The 19932-nt window shown below is 39.9% G+C and overlaps 1 protein-coding gene across 9 annotated transcripts in view; it reads right to left on the minus strand.

Moving 5' to 3' along the window:
- tspan18b (tetraspanin 18b) overlaps positions 1-9732 on the minus strand; it is a 125656-nt gene extending 115924 nt beyond the window's left edge. For 4 of the 9 annotated variants that reach the window (XM_043716886.2, XM_087973641.1, XM_087973640.1 and 1 more), the window contains exon 1: positions 9499-9718. The gene's annotated coding sequence lies outside the window, so the exon portion shown is untranslated. Of the gene's footprint in view, positions 1-9498 lie in introns of all 9 variants that reach the window. The other 5 variants (XM_043716889.2, XM_043716887.2, XM_087973643.1 and 2 more) reach the window with 3 other exon arrangements.
- Between the last annotated feature and the right edge of the window lie 10200 nt (positions 9733-19932).

A 19932-nucleotide genomic window follows, 5' to 3' on the forward strand; every position in this document is an offset into this window, starting at 1 on the left:
TAGCTTGACACCCAACTGTCCCTCAGGGTCCTGGGAATTTGTCCCTTAAGTCTCTTAAATATTTTTTGCTGATAATATTAACTACTTTAAAGGGAGTTGTCATATCAAGGTTTCAAACTAAGTACAGAAAACTTCAAATGAATACAAAATGAATTGATTGCAGTGAACTGGACTGAGCTATTAATTAATAAATCTACAAACAGTGGAAAGGAATCAGATAAGTATTTGGCTCAATGTAATATCATTCCACACGTTTAACAGGCAAAGACTTCAGCCATATGGCTAGCCATGGTACAAAAAAAAGGAGACACAGTGATAGTGGATGCACTGGTTATGATGATCCAAGTTTCCTTGATCCATAACATGGTCGCAGCAACTTGCAAGCTGGCAAATGTGACATCACTATTCAAGAAAGGAAGGAGAGAGCAAACATGGAAAATAGGGCCATTTAGCTGACATCAGTCATAGGTAAAATGTTACTGTCACAAATGGATTTTAAAAAATAAAATATTAATCGACATCTATCTGTAGCATCTTTTTTTATATAAAGAGTCCATTAAAGATAATGATGTATAGAATTATGGAATGACTTCGCAATAATCTTTGAAGTTTCTTAAAAGTCCATGTACTTCCTGATGGGTCAGGAATGCTAAAAATTGTGTTAAAAATCTGCCACAGAGGCAAAGGTATCTCCAAGAAAGAAATAATAAACATTAGATTGCAAGGTACACCTATCCTGTAAGATGTGTTCATGGTTTTTCACTTAACTTTTCAGATGGGCTGTTGATAGTAGGTTATCTGCAATTCAAGTGTGGATCTCAATTGAGCCAATTTCTCCTTCTCCTAAACAAGATGGCCTAATCACATGACTCCCACAGTGCTAAACCCAACTGCCTTTTCATCATAGGATTTTGATATAATCAACAATTAAATGATCAGGGCTGCTTCATATAACATCTACTGGCAATAGCAAAACCCTAATTCCGGGTTACAAAGGAAAAGCATTTGGCCTGCAAAACTCAGCTAACAACCTCCATTTGTGATCCTAGCAAGTAAAACTCTCTTTCACTAAAAAAGCAAAGTGGAGGTGATGTTTTGACAAAATTTCTCAGGAGAATTTTGGAGAGATTCTTAAACAAAAGTAATGGTCCGTGACTCCTGTACTGTGACTAGCCAATCACCCACCACCAAAGTGGAATCACAGGCTGATAACTTCAGATTGAGAAATTTAGACTCCATCTTCAAAGTGAAGATATTGATTAAACTGGTATCCTATTGGTGATTTGTATATATGTTGTTGTTAATTGATTAACCTCTGTATTCTTTTTGATTTGATCTCTTCTTTTATATGTCAATGAGTGTGCCTGTGTGGTGACATTCTCTCCCAGTGTCTTTATCTAAGAGTGTGTAAAATAAACTCTACTTTCTGGTTTACCACAATGTTGTTGTAAGCCTCATAAGATAAGACTCCACAAACAGAGGAAATAGGACTTTCTTTGAAGTCAACCTTCAATCACCCACTTTTTAAAAATAGGACAAAATTAATTCACACTCATGCACAGATGGTGAGAATAAGGAGAGGTTCACTGTAAAACTCACATGCTGTCTGCAACACTATCAAATATTAAGAGAGTCATAAAAAGACTCTTAGAAAATAATACTATAAACAGACAAAGTCAAAATCATTTGTAAAGGTAAAATCATGCGTAATGCATTTATCAAAGGTTCTTGAAATTACAATTGATTGGTTAGATGAAGGGGGAAAAGTACATGTTGAATACGTGTATTTTAGGATGACATTCAATGAGATGTCATACAAAATATTAACATACAAATGAGAACACATGGAGTTGGCAGTAATATATTAGCATGCATAGAGGATTGTTAAATGACAAGCAGAAAGTGGTTATAAGTGGGGCATTTTCATATTGACAAGATATAGCTGGTCGAATGCTATGAGGATCAGAGGTGGCCTCAGCTATTTGACAAATATATTAACAACTCAGATGAGGGACCGAGAATAATGTGTTTACATTTACTGATGGTGCAAAGTTAGATGGCAAAGTAAGCTGTGAAGACATAACGAAGCTGCAAAGAGAGACAATTTAACCAATTGGCAACACAACAGCAGATGGAATATAATGTGAGAGATGTGAAGTTATTCACTGTTAGTAGGAACAGAAAAACAGAATATATTTTGAAATGCATGAAACTTTTAGATGCTGATAATCAGAGAATTGCAAAAGTTAACTTACAGAAAAACAAGCAATTATGATGGTGAATGGCATGTGGTATTTCTATATTTAAGAATGTTTATGCCTTCATTGTAGACAAGTGGAGTGTTTGATTCCCAGCATGAGACTCTGTGAGAATTTGATCTGTACTGTGGTAGTTCTAGATAAAAGGATGCTGCACCCATTGCTTTTCCCTTGACTGGGTTTAAGAGTCTATTTCATTTACAGTGGTACAGGCTCTTATCTTAAAGAAAATGTTGTTTATCACATGATGTCAATTAGTTACGAGTTAAAGATAAACATTGTTACGGAGACTTTGTAAATGCCTGTGGAAATAGGTCTCCACTCCACAAGATCCTTAGATGTTCTGTCTTATTTCTACCCAAGCTGTGTGACATCAGATTGGGTAGAATTAATGCAGTCACAAACATTAATCCTTTCAGAACCATTAGCTTATTGATATGTGCTGCATCTTAAAAGAATCAGAGATGTTATTTCTGAACATTATAGTGTCCAGAAGGGTTCACATAGTAGAGACCGCGAGGTTGTTTGTCCTGAACGTAAGGGCATGTTCTCAGGATATGGCAACACATGGCTATACTGTGTTATTCCCCCAGAGCACAGAATCACAGAGCACAATTTGACAAGCAGATTAGGATTTATGTCCAAACTGAATTGAAACATTTATTTTAATATTCTGATAACACCAAAAAAAACTTCATACCAGTTACAATTGTCTGGCACTTAAATTAGCAGCAATGTGACGCAATATAAAACTATTATCTCAAGGTACCATCACAAAATTTGTGTATGCATCAATTTAGAAAATGTTTTTACCATATCGTATCAACACAAAAGTTACAGTGTCAGCAGCACCAGAAATGAACTTAAAGCATGGGGAGGTATAAGCAAATACATGTCCTTCATGTATGAGCACTCTTCTTTCTCCTTTCCCATTATGAAGGCCAGAACATTCACATTTGGAAGTGTGTGTACACTTCCTGTCTGCCATTTTGGTACATTAAATATAAAATCCAAAGCCCTTGAACATCTTCACATCTCACAAAACATGCCATCTTACCCAGAATTCCATTTTGAAGCCAGCCTATCAGATTTCTGCCCTGTCACAATATGAAAATGGCCGCAATCAAAGCCATGAATGACCCTCTATAGAACTGTGACTGTAGTAAACTATCGATCCTTATCCTTCTCAACCTGTCTGCAGATTTTTATCATGGTTGACCTCCTGCCATCCTTTAACACGATGCCTCCACCATCTTCCTGGGTAGAAACATACACACTTCATCCCAATATTACCTTCTAATTGGAGCCAGAATATCAAGTGCAATAGTTCCTCTTGCTACTCTATATCTCAGGTGGCCCCAAATATCCATGCTTAGACAACTTTTACTTTTCGTTTGTATCTTTGGTGTCACCATCTGGAAGCCAACACAAGCTGCACTTTCTTGACACCCCCAAGGTCTGAATGATTAGACTGCTTATTTAACAGAATTGGATGAGTACAAAATTTCTTCAAACTAAATATTGGGAAGACTGTTCTAAGTCCCCACTACAAATACTGACATGTCACCTCTATCCCTTGCAATTGTTTGTTTGGCCGAATCAGCCCACTCACACGTATGTTGTATATGAGCTTCCTCCTACTTGCCTGCACCACCATCAAGACCATCTACTTCAATTTGGCTGATCTTGTCCAACCATCCTGCCTCTACCCATTAGCTGTTCATGCCATCATCTATCTTTTAAAATATATTTTGATGTTGACTATTCCAGTACTTCTTTGGCTGGCTTCACATCTTCCATCCTCCATAAATCTGAAACCATCAAAAAGTATGCTGCCTACATTAGCTGATCTACTAACCATGTCTGTGTTTTAAAATTTAATTCCTTGTTTGCTTCATTCCCTGGTCCATCCTTATCTCTGCAATCTTCAGCAGTCATACAAACTTCTGAAGTCTCTGGCCCTTTGAAGATCCTTTTATTTAAATGACTTCACCATTCTCATCTGCACCTTTCGTGGCATGAGTTGTATGCTTCCATAAACTTCTTCACCACACTCTCTTTCTCAGATATTGCTTAAAACCTGCTCCTTCAGTCCAGGTATTTCACCTTGGGATTTCCTGTCAAATTTTCTTTGAGAGCCTTGTGAGGCTCTACTGCTTAAAATGTACTATATAAATGTGAGTTGTCAAATAGCCTGAAAATCAGGCACTTCTTGTTTCAATTTAAATTCAGGTACGAGTCACATTCATTGATTATGGAATCATAGAATCCCTAAAGTGCGGAAGCAGGCCATTTGGCCCATCATGTCTACACTGACTCTCTGAAGAGTATCCCACTCAGACCCAGCTCCAGCTCCCCCCTACATTATCCCTGTAACCTCGCATTAACCAGGTCTCACCCACCTAGCTTACACATACCTGGACACTTACGGGGCAATTTAACATGGCTAGCCTGCACATCTTTCATTTAGAAACTGCTCCTAAGGCTTTCAGGACCCTGCACTCCACTAGATCCCAATATGTGCTTCCTTACCCCCACCCAAGTATATTAGGGTCCATTCACTCACTTAATGACCTCAACAGTTCAGCAAAAATCAGTTCTAGATTGGTCGGCACGGACGAGTTGGATCGAAGGGTCTGTTTCTGTGCTATACATCTCTGTGATATATACCTGTATAAGCTGATGTTTATTTAAAAATAGGCTCAAATCGAAATATCTGGCAGGAATGGGTAGGAAAATCAAAATCTTAGATCTGGCTGAACAATCCACTAATTTATGGAAAAGAACTGCTCTGGTTATGCTCAACGATTTCACAAGCATGTCCTTTTGAAGCAGCGTCTCCATACTGTACTGCTACACACAGTGATCAGAGCTGATCTCCGCTCTCCTTTAGACCCACCCATCAGTTCACATAACAAGTGTGAATAACTGAGGTAGCCCAACATCTGAAACAGGCCAATAAATGACCCAATCCCAAAGCTGAAAAATTATTAGTTTATAAAACAATACATAAGTGATCGCAGAAATGATCTTAATCCCATGCAGTGAGTTAATGACTGTGCCTTTGTGTAGTTCTTTCTTTGCTTTTAATGTTAGGAAGGAGCATGTTAAGAGAAGCTTATAATGAGAAATAATTTCCTTGGCCAGTGTTTTCTGAATGTGTGCCAATGAACATTATGAACACTTCCCTCGAGAATGTTTTCACTCTCCCCTAAGAGTTTCCAAAGTATATACATTTCTCATCACAAGACTGGAAGATCTGGCATCCACTTCAACATCTGTAACTATTTTAGAGTTGCATACAAAACAGTCAGGCAGGAAATAGTTTCGAAATGATATGGCAGGAGCAGCACATTTTAGCACCAAGTTGCATAGTTTGTAAAGTTGCTTCTTGTAGCAGGGGCCCTTCAGTGTAGACATCTACACAAACAAAGCTGAAGTTGGCACTTGAGAAAATAGCCCAGTAAAGATTTTAACAAGACATATACTCCACCACTGCTGTCTCCAACCCTCTTGACAACAGTGTCCCCCCAAAACACCTCACTCCCATCCCATACCTTCATTGCCTCATGCCCAGATGAGCTAATATTGTGAAAATATGTTTGAAGTGTTTTGCTGCTGGCATGTCTGCATTTACATCTGCATGAATAATGTAGCGGTTTCTTCATGCATTCAGGCAGACTTCTTAAATAAGCATCCTGGAGTACAAACCTTCCATTTTTTACAACTGTCAAGTCTTTCATTGTTGTTATTCCAACATGAGATGTGAGGTTTACTCTCATTTGTTGCCTATCTCTCAATGCACCTGGTGGCTCATCACCATCTGTAGCCTTGTTGGGAAGTGAGGTCCAAGTTTTTGACAGTGAAGGGACAGCAATATAGTTTGAAGTCATGCTGATGAGTGGCTTGGAGGGAACTTGCATTCTCATCTCTCTGATGCTGTTATCCTTACAGATGGTAGGTCATGGGCTTGTATGACAATGGGTCAGTGCTCCAAAATACTCCAAATGTCAATATTGGCATTTTTACTTTTATTTCCTTTTGTTTAAGAAAAAGAATATACTCCTACAGGGGGAAAATAAAACTGTATACATAAATTCAGTGAGTGTCTGGCCACGTCCTGTGTAAAGTCCCATGCATGTTCCTCCTGTAAAGTGTCAGGGAAACATCAAAAAGGAGAGATTTAACAAGAGATAACATGAGGGCTGAATGTCCAAACCCCCTGACCCCAGCAGAAAGCCATCTCAAGCAGACATGCTTGTTTCACCATTCAGGAAATGTACTGAACAACAAGTTAAAAACTGACTGCAACACTAGCCTGTGGGTTTTATTGGTCAGACATCCCGGTATGTGGACTGGAGTGCAATGAGAACCACAGCTTTTTAAATACCCTGATTACTGCCAACTTGTAAAACTAAAAATCTCAAAATCTTCTGCTCAACAGCCAAAGTTATTGGTGCCATCTGACAAAGTCTGCAACACCATCTGGTCTGCTCTTCATAAACAATTCAGAGACTGATCACGATTTGTAATTAATAAGCTCCCTCATTTTGTAAATTCAAAAATACCTGCTTAAATTGGCTCATTTTATAAGTTTAATTGGACCTGGCAGGAAGGCATCCACTAGAGAAGAGAGCCTTTTTAAAATAACCTTATTATGACCAAGTAAGGATGAAGATGAATCACCAAGGAGAGTCAGTTCATCTTCCTTCAGCTGGGAGCTTAATGAGTTGGCATATCCCGCCTGAAACCGTAACAAACTGAGGAACGTTAGCTGGGGTCTGGTATAAAAAGGTAGTATCAAATGTGGCTTAATGATTTATCCAATGCACAAGGTACATACTGTTGTCATATAAATATGGAAAGTTTAAAGTGATGCATGGGATGCTGATCAAATAGGCTGCTTGGTTATGGATAGTTTTATTGTAGAATCCCTACAGCGTGGAAACAAGCCCTTTGGCCCAACAAGTCCACATCAACCCTTTGAAGGATATCCCATCCAAACCCATTCCCCTACCCTATTACTCTACATTTTAGCCCTGGCTAATGCACATAACCTACACATCCCTGAACACGATGGGCAATTTAGCATGGCCCAATTCACCTAACCTGCACATCTTTGGATTGTAGGAGAAAACCAGAGCACCCAGAGGAAACCCACGCAGACACGGAGAGTGTGCAAACTCCATACAGTCATCTGAGGCTAGATTGAACCCAAGTCCTGGGCACTGTGAGGCTGCAGTGCTAATTACTGACACACTGTGCCACTCATAGTGTCAAGCTTCTTGAATACTACTGGAGCTACATCTATCCAGGTAATTGGACAGTGTTTCATCACACTCCTGACTTGTGGCTTCTAGGCAGTGGACAGGCTTTAGAAAATTGGATAGTGAGTTACTTGCTGCAAAACTCCCATCTTCTCACCTATCCGTTCCACCCTCCCCTCCGACCTATCACCATCACCCCCCCCCCCCCACCTGCATCTACTTATCACCCCCACCCCTGCCCCTGACACTCCTGATGTCTCTCTCCCCCTTTCATCATCTTTGCGATTAAATTATGTTTGAGTTGAAGATTGGGAAATAAATCATGGAAGGACTGAGAAGGATGTGATTTTAATGTTAAATCAGGTCTTGAGAAGTGAATAAAGAGAGGGAAATGTAGACACATATACAGAGAATTCTGGAGAAACCCAACAGGTCTTGTAGCATCTGTGGAGGGAGAAAACCGGAGATATTCTCAACTAGAGTGAGTTAGTGTTTCGAGTCTAATAAGACTCTTCTTGAGAACCTGCAGTTCTTTTACTGCAGGGAAATGCAGATTGGATCAGAGAGGAAAGAAAGATAAAGAAAATTAAGGAAAACAAGGTTAAGCTTTATATTTTACTTTTTAAAAAAATTCTCCACAAAATAATCAGCAATCTGATTAAATGAGATTTGCAGTGATTAGTTTTTGCAGTGTCAGAGTTGTTGATTGGCAGTAATTAATAAGTCTAACAACACTGTAAAAGGTATTTACACTACAATGCCTAACTACCTGTAGCAGGTTTAGTCTGTATCTAGTATTCAAATACAGAGACATTCACAACATTCAATGCATTTCAAAGGTGAAGTTGATGAAGAAGTGCCATTTTCATAATGCTAACAGCAAAGTGATGCAACTTGACTGCTCATAATCTGAAGTCACTGTACGTTTTATGGAGAAACATTAAGCTCAATTAGGTTTTCCGTTATTTCAACAATAAGTCTTCACTCAGTAGGCTAATCAAGACCACAAAAACAAAGGTTGCATTTCTACATACACCCATTGTATTCATAGAGACACCAGAGAGCCATGGGCTATCTGGTGAACAATGGATGCACACTGGAAAAAAGGATTTGGGAAAGAATACAGTTAGAAATTTTTTTTTGTTTTAGGAGACTGATGAAAGCAAGAAAGAAGGTGACAACGAACAAGATAGAGAGGCTTCTCCAGTGAGTATTAATACTGTGCTTGAAGGAGCACTGCCGTTGAACTGAGAGGAAACAGACAGCAATAACAGAAGGCACAGAGCATTATTTAAAGTAATGAGAAAGTCAGTACGGGCCGTGATGGATCAAATGACCTCCTTTTTTGTTGCAAGATTCTACAATTTTATATGGCTGGAGGAGATTGCAGTAGGCAGCAGCAGTGAGTCCATGGAATGATTTACAAGTGAGGATGAGGATCGAGGGCATATAAGCCAGTGGAACTTGACAAGAATGGAATGATGTAGGTATGGGCTACATCATTTTAATATCATTTTAAGCTGAACATTCTCACCATCCAGCCTCTTTAAACATCCGTTTTGCAATTGTTCTCAGACCTTAAAACCTTACTTCTTTCACCCCTGGGATCTTGATTTGAAATTATAAACCTTTGGAATTGAATGCTTTTAATCTAATAATGTAAAAGAGAAAAGTGGCAGGAGTTTGAATTGTTTAGGGTCAAATTAGGATACAAACATACAGAAGCAGATTTATGAAAATAAGGGGCTTGGGTTGCAATGTCTAAGAAATTTTTACTTAAACATCTGTCTTCTGTTACACTGACAGAAGGAAATTTCTTATGGAGGTATCTATGAAAAGTTTCAGTTTGCTTTTCACAAGCTGCCTACCCTGTCCCACAGCAGCAAGCTTCCTATTCAGCCACAACAATGAGTATAAAGTTAACAAATACACACAATCAACAGCTTCTGGAGAATGACAAACATTCAACTCACCTGCAGTTACTTCTGTTAAATTCAGGCCTTTGTTGTACGTCAGATTTCTCTTGGCACCTCACCGTTTGCCTGTATGTTCCACCAGTGCCTGAGTTCATCTGTGCCATAACTGGCTCCAACAGCATCTGGGAAATCAGCAGTACCATAAAATAGATTTGTTTGGCCTGCTCACTACTGGGATAGTGTGGGGAAGGCACGTGATACAGGAAATGATTCAGTGCAATTCCAACCTCAAAGAAATGACTGCAGAATTCAACTATTCCTTAGCTGTGATATTAAAGCAGACACATTTCTTAAAGCAGAATACTTTGCAAACAGGATTCCAGACTGTGGTTCATTACTACTGTCTTGATTCCTATTGACTGTGGGATATGAAATAACTGAGCACAAGCTGAATGGAATAAGTAATACCAATGCCAAAAACTACATAGCAAGTCACTGAACTGAACATGCAATTTATCTTTGTTTAGCAGCAGGCTCAGTTTTAAGATTACTATCTTGTCCTTTCTCAGCAAGAATAATATGGATTGGCACTTTGGTCTATTTTTAATCTATTGAATATTATTGTTTTCCCCAGCTTACATTGTCTGAAAGGAGCAGTTGATTAAATATAACTGTCTTTAAAAGTCATATGTGCTGAAGCTGATCTTCTGTGTTGGTGACTGGACAGATAAGATGAGAAGGTTGACTATCTATTGTAGAACCTGTTCAATTTTTGACAAGTTGAATCACACAAAGGGAGATGTTGGTTATTTCTACACCAAGTTTTCACTTTGGGAGGAGCATTTATATGACCCCTGTTCACTTCATTAAGTTGAATCTATTAACCCCTGCTCCAACTTCATACATTGTCACATCCATATGAGAAAGTGTTCTTCTTAATTTAGTTTTGCAGAAATATTTGATACGACTCTGTGATTTGGTAGGCTATTTCAAAGACCGGGTGGGTAAATTAGATTGGAGTTAAACACACTGGGAAAAATACTAATTTCTGGTGATAGTGTAATTCAAACAGTATCAGATCAACCGCAACTATATCCCTCATCCAAAACTCATTGTGAATGGATTCAATTTTATTGCTCAGATTGAATAATCATAAAGGTTAAAATGATTTGCACTGTCACAGGCTAATATAAAAATTATAAAGTGAGCTCTAAAAATACAGGGAATGCACAGCAGGCCCATAACAATTAATTGGACAGTGTGTACCTTCATCATGTCCAGAGCTGAAGACAACGCTACTCCTGCTTCAAGTTCATATACTCATAGATTTCTGTGTCATGTGAGTGTTACTCTTACAGTAGTTTTGCATATAAGTTTGACATAATCGTGTGATTTAGTAGCTAATTCAAAGGGCAGTTAAGAGCCAATCATATTGCTGTGGATCTGGAGACAGATATTAGTGGCACATTTACAGTTCCGTAAAGGACATTTGGGATCCAGATGGTTTATTTACAAATATCTGGTAGTTTCATATTCACTGTTATAGGTTCTGGCTTTTTTTTTTGATAGCTTTATTTAACTAAATTTAAATTTCCCAAATAGGTGTGGTGAGAGTTGAAACAGTGGGCAGGAGTTTTCATACCCGATTGCAGGGACCTGTAGAATGGACAGGGTTTGCAGCTGATCACCTTATCACCCAAGTCTCTCATTATTCAGATTTGGAACTAGATCACCGTTCCTTCATAAGTTAAAATCCTGAAGATATTACCTTAAAAGTACTGTCAGTGTACCTACATCCATGACTTACAGTGACTGAAGAAGATGGCAACTTACCACTATCTTCTCAAGGGAGTTAGGTATAAGTTATAAATATTGGTCATGTCAATGATACCAATATCCATGAATTAATAAAAATAAAGACCTGACCCCCCCAAACGCGTATGTGCCATTTATTTTCAAACAGACACTTGACAATATTAGTTTTTTTTTCAATTTATATCCCCTAAATTATCTCAAAAGTATCTCAGGAAGCTGGGATTCTCTCCTAATGTTCCTTGACTCTGTTCCAGATTTCAGGAATTTCTTGTTGACACTGTCTAATCATTCTGTGCAATGTCAAAGTAGAAATAGAGCAGAAGAAGGCCAGTCCAGTCTATCTTGGCTCACAACTCCAAATAAAGAAAAACTCAGATTCCTCTGTCAATAACTCTTGGATTAACCTAAATTCTGTACTCCCACAAGCTATAGGATACAACAAAAATGTTGATTAATTTTAGCATGAAAATGTGCTTCCTGCTGTCTACTATAAACATCCTTTTCACTGGTTTTGACTTTAGCCTCTTTCTGACCTAATATTTTGACATACCATGATCCAGTCCGACAGATTTACCCTTTCAGATCCTTTACAATTTTAAAAAAGGCCACTTTCGATCACTTTTAAGGACATTAAGAATTATTGATTTTCTCTGCAATATTTCTGTAACTTGAATGATTTATATCTTGGTAACCAAAACTCAACAGAGTATCCAAAGTACTGTACAATTTCAGAATGACATCTCCTAAATGATACTCAAATGGTCTGGCAGTGTCACTAATCATCCAAATGTTTTGTTTACTCCTGGTCCTGGTGATAAGGTATCTGAATGATTGGAAGGCTGGGAAGTTAAATCAGGAGAGCTTTAAAGCAGACAGTTGAAGCAATGTTACTTGTTTAATGCTACTGACTAAGATTAAATTGGCCTGCTACTTGTTAGTAGATCACAGAAGGGTTATGGCACAGAAGGTAGCCATCCAGTCCAATGTATCCATTTTTCTTTGCAAGAGCAACTCAGCTAGACCACTCAACCATCTTTCCACTGAATGTCTGCAAATATTTTCTCATTGGATAATTACTCAATTCCTGTTAAATCCACTCATGAATTTGCTTCCAACACATTCTCAGCCAGTGTATTCCAGATCCTAACCACTCACTGTGCAAAAGCATTTTTCTAAATGCTGCCTCTCATTATTTTGCTAAAGCATCTTTGTAGCCAACTTCACTTAGCAAAACTTATACACTTAATGGTAAGGTCCTAGGGAGTCCTGAACAAAGAGACCTTGGAGTGCAGGTTCATAGCTTCTTGAAAGTGGAGTTGCAGGTAACTAGGATAGTAAAGAAGGCATATGCTTTCCTTCATTGGTCAGAGTATTGAGTATAGGAGTTGGGAGGTCATGTTACGGCTGTACAAAACATTGGTTAGGCTATTGTTGGAATATTCCGTGCAATTCTGGTCTCCTTCCAATAGGTAGAACATTAGAAATAGTGGTAAGAGTAAGCCATTCAGCCCTTTAAGCATGTCTCACCATTCAACAAGATCATGGCTGGACTGCCCTGGATTCAATCCCTCTTTTGTATCAGCTCTTCATAGCCCTCAACTCCATATATGTCAAAACTCGATTTACCTCCTCTTTAAATACTACATTGAATCTAGAATAATGGAACATATCTTCACATCTCAGTTTGAAATGAGTGTCTCCTTATTCTGCAACTGTGACCCTAGTTTGAAATTCCTCACAGGTGGAAACATCTTCTCAACATATACCCTCAAAGTCATGTACATTTCAAAATGATCCTTCCTCATTCTTTTAAAATCTATTGAATACAAGTGTAACCCATTTAGCTGTTCTTGATTAGTCATAGAGTCATAGAATCATAGATGTACAGCATGGAAACAGACCTTTTGGTTCAACTGGTCCATGCTGACTAGATATACCAACCCAATCTAGTCCTACCCACCAGCACCCGGCCGGTATTCCTCCAAACCCTATTCATATACCCATCCAAATGCCTTTTAAATGTTGCAATTGTACCAGGCTTCACCACGTTCTCCTGCAGCTCATTCCATACAAGTACCACCCTCTGTGTCCTGTAGGTCTCTTTTATATTTGTCCCCTCTCACTCTAAACCTATGGCCTCTAGTTCTGGACTCCCACACCCCAGTGAAGAGACTTTGTCTATTTATCCTAATCATGCCCCTCATGATTTTATAAACCTCTATAAGGTCACCCCTCGGCCTCTAACACACCAGGTAGAACAGCCCCAGCCTATTCAACCTCTCCCTATAGCTCAAATCCTCCAACTCTGGCCACATCCTTGTAAATCTTTTCTGGACCCTTTCAAGTTTCACAACATCCTTCCGATGGAAACAAGATCAGAATTGCACACAATATTCCAACAGTGGCCTAGCCAGTGTACTGTACAGCTGCAACATGACCTCCCAACTCCTGTACTCAGTACTCTGACCAATGAAGGAAAGCATACCAAACACCTGCTTCACTATCCTATCTACCTGCAACTCCACTTTCAAGGAGCTATGAACCTGCCCTCCAAGGTCTCTTTGTTCAGCAACAATTCCTAGGACCTTACCATTAAGTGTATAAGTTTTGCTGAGGTTTACTTTCCCAAAATGCAGCACCTCACATTTATCTAAATTAAATTCCCTCTGCCACTCCTCAGCCCATTGGCACATCTCATCAAAATCCCGTTGTAATCTGAGGTAACCTTCTTCGCTGTCCACCACAGCTCCAATTTTGATGTCATCTGCAAACTCATTAACTGTACCTCTTATGCTCACATCCAAATCATTAATGACGAAAAGTAGTCGAACCAGCACCAATCCTTGTGGCACTCCACTGGTCACAGGTCTCCAGTCTGAAAAACAACCTTCCACCACCACCCTCTCTTCTACCTTTGAGCCAGTCCTGTATCCAAATGGCTAGTTTTCCTTGTATTCCATGAGATCCAACCTTGCTAACCAGTCTTCCATGGGGAACCTTGTCAAATGCCTTACTGAAGTCCATATAGATCACGTCCACCATTTTGCCCTCATCAATCCTCTTTGTTACTTCTTCAAAAAGTTCAATCAAATTTGTGAAACATGATTTCCCATGCACAAAGCTATGTTGACTATCCCTAATCAGTCCTTGCCTTTCCAAATACATGTGCAGCATGTCCCTCAGGATTCCCTCCAACAACTTGCCCACCACCAATGTCAACTCATTAGTCTATAGTTCCCTGGCTTGTCCTTACCACCTTCTTAAACAATGGCAGCATGTCAGCCAACCTCCAGTCTTCCGACACCTCATCACACTCAACCCCTTCATCCCAGGAATTAGCCAAGTGAATCTCTTGTCTCTAAATTCAACCATTGAACATGGTGTCACTGGCTGGCTAGTGTTTATTGCCATCGTAATTAGCTTTGATAAGATGTGGTGAGTTGCCTTCTCGAACCGCTAAAGTCCACAGGCTGTAGATAGACCCACAGTGCCCTTAGGCATGGAATTCCAGGATATATTTCCAAGTCAGAATGCTGAGTGATTTTGAGGGGAGCTTGCAGGTGGTGATGCTCCCAAATATCTGCTGCCCTTGTCCTTCGTGATGGAAGTAGTTGTCTAAGGAAGGTGCTGTATGAGGATCGTTCTGCAGTGCATCTTGTAGCTGCTACAAACTGCTGCTATCGAGCATCATTGGTGGAGGAGGTAGATGTTTGTGGATGTGGTGCCAATCATATGGGCTGCTTGTCCTAGATGTTGTTACGCTTTTTGGCACACGGGTAGTATTCTGTATGACTTGTGTGTTGTAGATGGTGGACAGGCTTTGAGGAGTTGGGAGATGAATTGCTTGCTGCAGTATTCCTAGCTTCTGATCTATTCCTCTGGCCATTGTATTTATATGGCAAGTTGAGTTGACTTTCTGGCCAATGGTAACCTCCAGGATGTTGATTTGGGAGATTCAGTGACAGTAACACCATTGAGTGTCAAAGGGTGATGGTTAAATTGTCTCTTAATGGAGATGGTCATTGCCTGGCACTTGTATGACGCAAATGTTGCTTGCCACCTGTAAGCACAAGCCCGGATATTGTCCAGAGCTTATTGCATTTGAACATGTTTTAATATCTGAGAAGTCGCAAGTGCTATTGAACTTTGTGCAATCACTGGCAAACATTCCCACCTCTGACCTTATAATGGAGGGAAGTTGATTCATGAAGCGCCTGAAGATGGTTGGGCCTAGGACACTCCTCTGAGGAACTCCTGCAGAAATGACCTGGAGCTGAGATGACTGACTGCATCAATCACAGCCATCTCCCTATTTGCCAAGTATGACTCCAACAACCAAAAGGTTTGGTCCTTGATTCCCATTGATTCCAGTTTTGCTAGAGTTCCTTGATACCACACTTGGTCGAATGTATCCTTGATGTCAAGGGCATTCACCCTCACCTCACCTCTGGAATTCAGCTCTTTTGTCCATATTTGAACCAAGGCTGTAACGACGTCAGGAGCTGAGCAGTGTCGGCAGAACCCAAACTCAGCATCATCGAGCAGGTTATTGCTGAGTAGATTATTGCCTGATAGCACTGCTGATGACATTTTTTATTACTTTATTTGTGATCAAGAATAAACTAATGGGATGTTAATTGCTGGAAGGGATTTGTCCTGCTTTTTTTGTATAGGACACTGTTGGGTAGATGCCACTGTTGGGTAGATGCCAGCTTGGCAAGGGGAACATCAAGCTCTCTGGAGTACAAGCTTTCAGCACTATTGCCAGAATGTTGTCAGGGCCCAGAGTCTTTGCACTGTCCAGTACCTCTAACTGTTTCTTGATATCATGTGGAATCGAATTGGCTGAAAACGCAATCTGTGATGGTGGGGACCATTAGAGGAGGTCAAGGTGGATCATCCATCTGGCCAAAGATTGTTGCAAATGCTTCGGCCTTATCTTTGGGACTAGTGTGCTGAGGCTCTTCCATCAATGAGGATGGGGATATGTGTGAACTTCCTCCCCTAATGAGTTGTTTAATTGTCCAGCACCATTCATTACTGCATGTAAAAGGACTGCAGACCTTAGGTGTTGGTTGTGGGATTGCTGAGCTCTTTTATCACTTGCTACTTATACTGTTTGGCTGCGAGTAGGTATGCATGGTGCTGCTCCTGGCATGCCTTTCTGCACTCTCCATTGAATCAGGGTTCATCCCCTGGCTTGATAGTAATGATTGAGTCAGGTACATAGCCATATAGAGTCATAGAGTCATACAGCACGGAAACAGACCCTTCGGTCCAACCAATCCATGGCAAACATAATCCCAAAGTAAACTAGTCCCACCAGCCTGTTCCAGGCTGTTGATGGCCTGCAACACCTCATGGAAGCACAGTCTTGAATTCTGTGCAAAGTCTGTCCCATTTAGGACAAAGTTAAAAATCACACAACACCAGGTTATAGTCCAACAGGTTTATTTGGAAGGACTAGCTTTTGAAGAGCTGCTCCTTCATCAGGTGGTTGTGAAGCAAGACCATTAGACACAGAATTTATAGCAAAAGATTACAGTGATACAATGATACTTTGAACAAACCTAGATTGTTAAGTCTTTCATCTTTTAAATGGATTTGCTGGTTTTGGTTCTTTAATATTCCACTATTTTTGATTCATTAGCAAGTCTGGACTCCAGAATCTTACATTCTGCCTCCTCCTCCAGGTCACTAATATAGATAGTATAGTTGGGGCCCTAGGACTGATCCTTATGAAACTTCACTCGTTACATCATTCCAACCTGAAAAAAATTAATCTCAACTCTCTGTTTTCTGTTTGTTAATGAATTTTAATGCTAATACATTATCCCTAATATAATGAGCTCCTATGTGGTGCAATAACCTTTACTGAATGCCTTCTGGAAATCCAAATACATTACATTTACCAGTACCCCTTTAACAAATCTGCTTGTTATATACTTGAAGAACTCTAGCAAGTTTTGTCAGAGATAATTTTCCTTTCATGAAACCATGCTGACTGTTTATGTAAAGCTTTTCTTAATGTCCTGCTACTTTTTCCTTAATAATGGACACTTGCATTTTTCATATGACAGGTGGCAGGCTCTAGTTTCCTACCTTCTTGAATAAGGAGTCACATGAGCAGTTTTCTAATCTGTTGGGACCTTCCTGGAATCCAGTGAGTTCTGGAATATTTTGACCAATGCGTCTGCTATCTCTGCAGTCACTTCCTTTAAAACTCTTGGACACAGGCCGTGACTTGTCTGCCTTCAGTATCATAAGTTTGTCAAATACTTTGTACTCATGATAGAAACTGTTATAAGATCTTTCTTCCTGCTAGTACCTTGCTTGCCTGCTATCTTTAGAATCAAAAAGTGTGGCACTGGAAAAGCACAGCAGGTCAGGCAACATCCGAGGAGCAAGAAAATCAGCATTTCAGACATAAGCCCTTCATCAGAAATGCATTCTTGATGAAGGGCTTATGCCCGAAATGTTGATTCACTCGCTCCTTGAATGTTGCCTGACCAGCTGTGCTTTTCCAATGCCATACGTTTTGACTCTGATCTTTAGCACCTGCAGTACTCACTTTCTCCTAGACGCTGCTATCTTTAGAATTTTTTTACTGTCCTCTGCTGTTAAGAACAATATAAAATATTGATGTAAATTAGCTGCCATTTCCTTATTTCCTATTATTAATTCCCAATCGCCTCGTCCAAGGTTCCCACACTTACTCTCTTTTTATACATCTGTAGAGCCTCTTGCTATTTGTTTTTATATTTCTTGCCTATTTATTTTTATATTCAATTTTTTTCCCTCTTTAATAGCTTTTTACTTCTTAAAAAATCCCAATTCTCTAGCGTACAATTAGTTTTCAATGCTTTATGGTTTAGGTTTTGATTGGATAATCTCCTTGACTGTCAATGAGACTTTTGTCTATTTTCCTAGCCCCCTGTTGACAACTCTTTCTTCACCCCTTTGTAAAAGCCCTTATTTAAATTGAGAACACTGATTTGAGACCCAAGTTGCTCTCCCTCCAGAAGAAGTTGTAATTTAATCGTGTAGCAAACCCTTCCTTGCCAAATGATCCTTAACAATGATATCTATAATTAATCTCACCTCATTACACATTACTAAATCCAAAATAATCTGTTCTCAGGTAAATCCTTCAACATCCTGCACTAAGAAACAATCATGATGCACTCTACAAATTCATCGTCTATGTTACACTTTCCCACTTGTTTGGTCCAGTCAATGTACATTTTATAGTTCACTGTGACAATTAATTTGCCCTTCTTACACATCTCCGTTATTCTTGATTTATATTTTGTACCCATGGTAGCTCAGTGGTTAGCACTGCTGCCTCGCAGTGCCAGAAACACAAGTTCAATTCCACCCTCAGCTTACTGTCTGTGTGGAGTTTACATATTCTCTCTGTGTCTGTGTGAGCTTCTTCTGGGCGCTCCATTTTTTCCCACAGTCCAATGTTGTACAGGTTAGGTGGATCAGCCATGCCAAATTGCCCGTAGTGTCCAAGGATGTGCAGGCTAGGTGGGTTATTTATGGGGAATGTAGGGTTACAGGGATAGGTTAGGGGGTGAGTCAGGGTGGGATGCTCTTTGGAGGGTCGGTGTGGACTGAATGGTTTGAATGGCCTGCATCCACACCGTAGGGATTCTATGATCCTTTTATGAACTGGATCCTTCCTCAACTAATCCAAATTTCTTTCTAGCTCAGAAAAGGTGTCCTAAACCTTGGCACCAGGTAGGCAACACTGACTTCAGTATTCTCTGTCTTTATTGCAGAGAATAGTATCTACTTTCTTAAGCATGCTATCCCTTCAAACTCTGACCTTTCTCTTTTCTACCTCCACTTGAATGGTGCTCTGAACCAATCTGCTGTGGTCAGTTCACTCATCCTCCCTACAGGATTTGTGTCCCTGTCAATAGCAAGAAGACAGTCTTGTACTTATTGAACAAGGCTAAGGCTTCTCCAAAGCTAAATTCTGGATCCCCATACCATCCTCACTCTCAGTCTCATGTTATTGTTCCTGACCAAAGACCAAATTTGAAGTAATTAATTTAAGGGGTGTGACTGTCTCAAGAAACACAATGTCCAGGTACCTCCCTTGCGTTAGAACCTCTACAGTGCAGAAGGAGGCTATTTGACCCATTGAGTCCCTCTGAAGAGCATCCCACCCTATCTCCTTAACCCCACATTTACCTTTGCTAATCCACCTAGCTTGCATATCCCTGAATACTCTGAGTCAATTTAGCATGGCCAATCCACCTAGCGTGCACATCTTTGTGCTGTGGAAGGAATCTAAAGCACTTGGACGAAACCCATGCAGATATGGGGAGGACGCGGAAACTCCAGACACTCGGTCGACCAAGACGGGAATCAAATCCAGGTCTGCTAACTCTGAGCTGATGTTCCTTAAACAGCCCACACTTTCTGCAGATGTAACCAACGTGGATTGCACCAGCATGCATTAGCTCCCACATACTACAGCTACAACACATTGCCCTTCCAGCTGTCTCTATTCTAATGTAATTAATTAATTTGTATGTTACATATTTTCGAAGTAAACATATTAACTACTCTTCAGCTGCAGTAATGACACCTAATTAGAACCACTTGACCAAACCAATAAGAAGTGGTCACAATACCCCACAATCACTTGTTTCCTGTTCA

The sequence above is a fragment of the Chiloscyllium plagiosum genome, unplaced genomic scaffold, assembly GCF_037043375.1.
Source record: "Chiloscyllium plagiosum isolate Xiang-an unplaced genomic scaffold, Cpla_swu_hap1 HiC_scaffold_26, whole genome shotgun sequence".
NCBI classification, from domain to species: Eukaryota; Metazoa; Chordata; class Chondrichthyes; order Orectolobiformes; family Hemiscylliidae; genus Chiloscyllium; species Chiloscyllium plagiosum.